This window comes from Colletes latitarsis, unplaced genomic scaffold (genome assembly GCF_051014445.1).
Source record: "Colletes latitarsis isolate SP2378_abdomen unplaced genomic scaffold, iyColLati1 scaffold0069, whole genome shotgun sequence".
Taxonomy (NCBI): domain Eukaryota; kingdom Metazoa; phylum Arthropoda; class Insecta; order Hymenoptera; family Colletidae; genus Colletes; species Colletes latitarsis.
Genome location: NW_027488419.1, coordinates 22,501 through 28,612, shown reverse-complemented (window position 1 = coordinate 28,612; position 6,112 = coordinate 22,501). Strand labels below are relative to the sequence as shown.

At 54.9% G+C, this 6,112-nt stretch overlaps 1 pseudogene; it reads right to left on the bottom strand.

Moving 5' to 3' along the window:
• Nucleotides 1-4,643: 4,643 nt before the first annotated feature.
• The window catches only part of LOC143351090 (large subunit ribosomal RNA), a 3,131-nt pseudogene continuing 1,662 nt past the window's right edge, over nt 4,644-6,112 (bottom strand).

The following is a 6,112-nucleotide window of genomic DNA, read 5'->3' as shown; positions in this document are numbered from 1 at the left end:
GCGCTGCATCGAGCGATCCTTTGACCAAGAGCATCTCCGACTTTTCGGCTGAGAGTTCCAGCTTTCTCCTTCCGCACCACTCGGACATTGCCGTGGCGACCCCCTGGCCCTTCCTTCTCAGCTCCTCTCTCGAGTTGCCGGAAATCACGACCAGGACGTCGTCCGCATAGGCAACCGGTTCACATTCCAGCTCGTCGGATGTGAGAACCGCCAGCAGGTCATCGAAAATTAGGTTCCAAAAACTTGGACCCAATATCGAGCCCTGCGGGCAGCCTCTGGTAACGGGTTTCCGGACTGATTCTTGTTTCCCCACGATCTGTACTGCCCTCTCCGAGAAGTAACTTTCCACTAGCCTGTATAGGTTTCGTGGGCAGTCCCTTCTCTTGAGTTCGTACAGGACATTTGGCCACCATACGTTATCGAAAGCGCCCGAAATATCGAACGCTATCGCTATCACGTATTTTGCCTCCGCGAATTCCCTTTCCCTAAGAATACTACGGAATTTAACGATCGCCTCCTCCGTCGACCGTCCAGGTTTAAACCCGTATTGCCGGTCGGAGGTTAGGTCATGATCGAGAAAAATACTCGCGAGTCTGTTCGCCATCAGTCGTTCGAGCAGCTTCCCTACCATTGAAAGCAGGCAAACTGGCCGATACGACTTCGGGTTACTCCTATCCTTGTCCGGACCCTTGGGTATTGTGATAATCGTACCCACCTTCCAACGAGCTGGGAATACTCCCCATTCGAGGCATCCGTTACAGAGCCTGAGGAGCTCCTCGTGGAGACATCCCCAGGATTTCTGGATAACTTCCACCTCGATCCTGTCCGGCCCCGGACATTTACCTTTTCTGAGGCGCGTTACAGCGGCACTCAGGTCTTCCCATTGGAATGGGGGGCTGTCCTCCGTTGTTGGCTGGATTCGGACTTCCATGCGTGTCCTTGCTTGTTCTGGGGTGTCTGTCTCCATGTCGTCCTCCGGGACGAGCGCCGTCAACATCGCTTCCGCGGTTGATCTCCACGAGGTCGTATGACCCCCGTGCGGCAGTTTAATCGAGGAAGTGGCTTCCTCCCTCCTGAGTTTCCCCAGGGATGTCTTCGTTGCGACACCCCAGACCTCCTGGTTTCCTTGGCTGGTGACGAACTGGCGCCATGAGCGGTTCTTCTCGCTCGTCACCTTTTTCGTATAGGTTCTCCTGAACCGTCGGTATTCCTGTTTCAGTATCTCCCTCGTCGGGGGATCGTGTGTCCCCTGGTACAGTCTTCTTGCCCTGTAGGTTGCCCTCTTCATCCTTGTCAGTTCCTCTGTCCACCACGGTACAGATTTCTGGTGCCATATCTTTTTGGGCATTGCCGCTTCGCAGGCGGTCAATATTACCCGCTCCATGGTTTCCGCCATTGCCTCGACGTCTTGCCGACTGTTTAGGTCGGCGTTCGTCAAGGAGCGCTTCTCCTGGATGAGTGTCCTCTGGAGCTTGTTCCAGTCGGCCTTCCTGGTGTTGTACCGTGGTTGTAGGGGCGGCGGCTGTCCTCTTCGCGTGCCGAGGTTCAGGCGCGTCTCCAGGATTCTATGATCGCTGGAGGTTCCGTCCTCGTACACTTTCCAGCCGTGTACGAGCGGTATAGCTTCCCAGGTCGCGAGAGTGACGTCGATGTTCGACGATCCTCGCGTATTCTCAAACGTGGTGGGATGTCCCGCCTCGTTTAGTACCAACAAGTTATGTCTAATGAGTAATTCCTCTAGTAGTTCCCCACGTTCGTCGGTGACTCTACTGTTCCATACATGTGACTTCGCGTTCGCGTCCGCGCCTATTATAATTCTATTCCCCCTTAGCCTTGTTAGTACTGTGTCGAGGTGGGCTAACCCGAGTTCAATATTTTCCGACGGCGGAAAGTATTGACTCACTACGTACAGTTCCGTGCTACCGTCGAAGAGCTGAACACAGACGCAATGCGTTGTGCACAAGTCTGCGATTTTGAGCACGGAAAACTTTCTATTCCTCACGCATACGGCCGCGAGCGGCGGTTCGTCTGCGTGGTTGTGAAAAACTATCGTAGCGCCCGTCCCGAAACCTGGGATAACTCTCTTGAAACTATACGGTTCCTGCATAAGCAGGATATCCGCATTGGTTTCTTCCATTTGTTGCCTGACCTCGTGTGGCACGACTTTTGATCGCTGCATGTTGAGCTGCAGGATCGTGAGTCCTCGTCCGTCTGTAGAAGCGTTATTATACATAACTGGTTCTACCTACGGCCCTCTGGACTGCCCTCTCATAACCTGGGCACGACGCGCTGGAAGCGGCGTGGTCTCCCTTTTTACCAGCCCGTTTGCAGTTCACGCAGACTGCGGGCTGGCTCCTCTTTGGACACGCCTTCGCGCTGTGTCCAATGTGTGCGCAGTGGCCGCACACGTCCTCCTTCTGACGGCAGTGCTTGGCGATGTGGCCGAATCCCTGGCACTTGAAGCACCTGCTTACGGCGAGGAAATCTCGCACTTTGCAGGCGTTCCAGCCCAAGAAGACCTTGTGCGCCTCGAGCATCTTCGTCCTGAGCTTCGGGGAGACCTCGACCACCCAGTTGGTCTCTTCGCTGTCCTTCCTCCCTGTCCGGAAGCAGAAGGTCACCTCCTTCTCCTCCTCTTCTCCGAACACGTTTGGATTTTGCCTCTTGAGGCACGCGACGATCTCCTTCTCGGTCATAGCCCGCGGGACGTCGAAGATGGTCATCTTCGGCTTCCTTGTGACCGGCGTTTTGACCGTAAGCCCGGCCTGCTTCAGTTTAGCACTCTCCGTCAGTGCTTTGAGTCCCTCGGCGGTGGCGGTTTCCACAGCAATGCCATTGCTGTGGATTTTCCTTACGGCCTTCACCTGTAGCCCCCTCTTCCTGGGGTTAACGAGGGTGAAGACCGCCTCCCTCGCTTCTTCGCTGGTCCGGATTTCCCCGTCCTTCTGATCGGGGAAAATCATCGCCACGTTCCTTGGCGGTCCAAGCGCCGGCGGGGCTGTTCTCGGCGACGGTGTCGCTCCCGTCTTAAGCTTCTCCGCGTAGGAGAGAGCCTTGGGTGCCTCCACCTTCTTCACCGCCCGCTCCAGGCACTTGGTCGCTTGGAGCGATTTTTCAACCGCCCCGGTAAGCACCGCCTCCGACGATTTCCTCTGCGTCTTCGCCTGGTGTAGCTGTCCTTCCAGGAAGCTATTCTCCTCTACCAGGTCCTGCACTACCCCACGCATCTCCTTGAAGAGACGCATGATGATGGCTGCCTGTTCTTTGTTTATCTTCTTGACCGGATCCATGCAAAACTGCAGCATCCGGTCCTCGATGGCGCTTGCCGTGGCCTTCATCCCGGCCACGGTTTTCTTCTCTTCCGGGGCAGGTTCTGTTGCCCTCTTTTTGCTACCCACGCTGCCGGTGTCTTTGACCGGCGTGACGCTGGCCTTCCTCTTCGTTGCGGGAGGCTGTCCTGCTCCCATGGTTCGCGCTGGCGTTGTCGTGGCTGCTGCCGTCGTCTTCGTCTTGTCGCCCAAGCGCGACAAGACAACCTTAGCCGGCGCGGTCGGCGCCATACTGAAGCGGGGACCGTCCCCCACTCCTCTTCCTTGCTCGGATCCCGTCGGATCCGCTCGTGTCCGGTAGGCCGGTTGCAGCGCTCGGGGCTCGCCCCCACTCCTCCTCGGCGATCGGGCCCCGTCGGCTGGACTCGGGTGCGCTCGTTCGGTCGGCGACGCGGTCGACCCAAGATGGCCGCGTCCGCTTCACCAGGCACTGATCGCGCGTCACGCGCTTGGCCCAAGATGGCGTCGGTGACGTCACTGGGCGTTGGCTACGTGCCACGCGGTCGGCTCAAAATGGCGGCGCTGACGTGGCCCGCTTGGAATTGCCGTTCACGCACTTAAAAACGTCCTTAAAATTTGAAACCTACTCCGATTTTGAGTCTAAAACTACCGTTCTACTCGCGATGATGCCTACAGCTCACTGCCGCGAGAACACGCCGATATCCAGCCGGATGGCGTAGATATACGGCGACGAACGCGCACGGTCGCCCCGAAGATTTGAAAATTACAAATCTCGCAGAGTATTTGCACTTCCACTTCAAGGAAACCACAGGAAACCGCAACACTACACGAATAATCCCTAGCACTATCCTCTAAACGCGGATCTAACGCGGACACGCCCGTAGATTCCAGGTATGCGCTGGAAATTCCGGCCGCGCCCCGGGAAAAACCCACGCGGCGATGACTCACCGTCGCGTCACTTCTCGCCTATAACGTTCTTAAAAATCGAATTTTCGTCCGATTTTCAATCACGAAGCGGCGTTCTCCTCGTAATAGTTCTCTCTACCCACTGCCGCGGTTTCACCTCGATATCTAGCCTGACGGCTGAGATATTCGGCGACAAACACGCTCGGTCGCCCCGAAGATTCCGAAATTACAAATCTCGATCGAGTTTTTGAAATTCCACTCCGGAGAAACACACAGTAAGTATATATATCGCACAAATACGCCAAAAACTAACGTGTATAACGCGAATAACTCGCGAAAATACACGTAATACTCCTCGAAACGTTGAAATTCCGGCCAGGTAGCGGGAAAAACCCACGCGGCGGTAACTCCTCGGTCGAGCGGTTCAGGTAGCGGAGCAGCGAGCGAACACGTCCGTACCCTTCGGCAGTCAGAATGCGACTAGTAGATAGGGACAGTGGGAATCTCGTTAATCCATTCATGCGCGTCACTAATTAGATGACGAGGCATTTGGCTACCTTAAGAGAGTCATAGTTACTCCCGCCGTTTACCCGCGCTTTTTTGAATTTCTTCACGTTGACATTCAGAGCACTGGGCAGAAATCACATTGCGTCAACACCCTTGGGGGCCATCGCAATGCTTTGTTTTAATTAGACAGTCGGATTCCCCTAGTCCGTGCCAGTTCTGAGCTGAGTGTTGAATGGCGGCCGAAGAGGACGATCGACGACGGCAAGCCGCCAACGAAAGCCTCGCAGCAAGGAAGATCCGCGGGAGGCCAAGGCACGGGACCGAGCTCGGATCCCGACGAGAACGAACGAATCCGTTCAACGCCGTTCACCTCGCCCAGGCCCGGCACGTCAGCCAGACTCGCTTCCCGACCAAGCCCGACACGCCCCGCTCCTCAGAGCCAATCCTTATTCCGAAGTTACGGATCCAATTTGCCGACTTCCCTTACCTACATTAATCTATCGACTAGAGGCTCTTTACCTTGGAGACCTGCTGCGGATATGGGTACGAACCGGCGCGACACCTCCACGTGGCCCTCTCCTGGATTTTCAAGGTCCGAGGGGAAGATCCGGACACCGCCGCAACTGCGGTGCTCTTCGCGTTCCAAACCCTATCTCCCTGCTAGAGGTTTCCAGGGAACTCGAACGCTTATACAGAAAAGAAAACTCTTCCCGGATCTCCCGACGGCGTCTCCAGGTCATTTTGGGTTACCCCGACGAACTACTCTTACGAGGGCCCGAATGGTATACGGTTCCGCTGCCGGGTTCCGGAATAGAAACCGGATTCCCTTTCGCCCGATGGGTGTGTGTCTCTCTCTCACATCGCTCAAGTTATTTTATTTTATAATCGTTTCGCACTTGTGTGACTCGTTTTTCTTTTTGGTTAAAAAAAAACGTTTAAAAAAATTGCTTTTACACATATTTTTTTACACAACTCTACTATACTGTTGTTGCCATGATGGATCTTAATAATATAATATAATAAATATAATAAATATATATATATATGTATGTTTTTTCTCGTGTTCGAGTCAAAGTGGATGATTAAGCTTTGTAATAACTTCGTTTCGTTTCGTTTGCTGCGTTTTTTTAGGACACCTCATCTTCATAGGATTTCTCTTAGGGCTTAGGATCGACTGACTCGTGTGCAACGGCTGTTCACACGAAACCCTTCTCCACGTCAGTCCTCCAGGGCCTCGCTGGAGTATTTGCTACTACCACCAAGATCTGCACCGACGGCGGCTCCAGGCAGGCTCACGCCCAGACCCTTCTGCGCACACCGCCGCGACCCTCCTACTCGTCAGAGCTTGATGGAGGACGCGGTCCACCCCCGAGAGGATGGCGCGTCCCTCCCCACTTGCCGCTGACGGC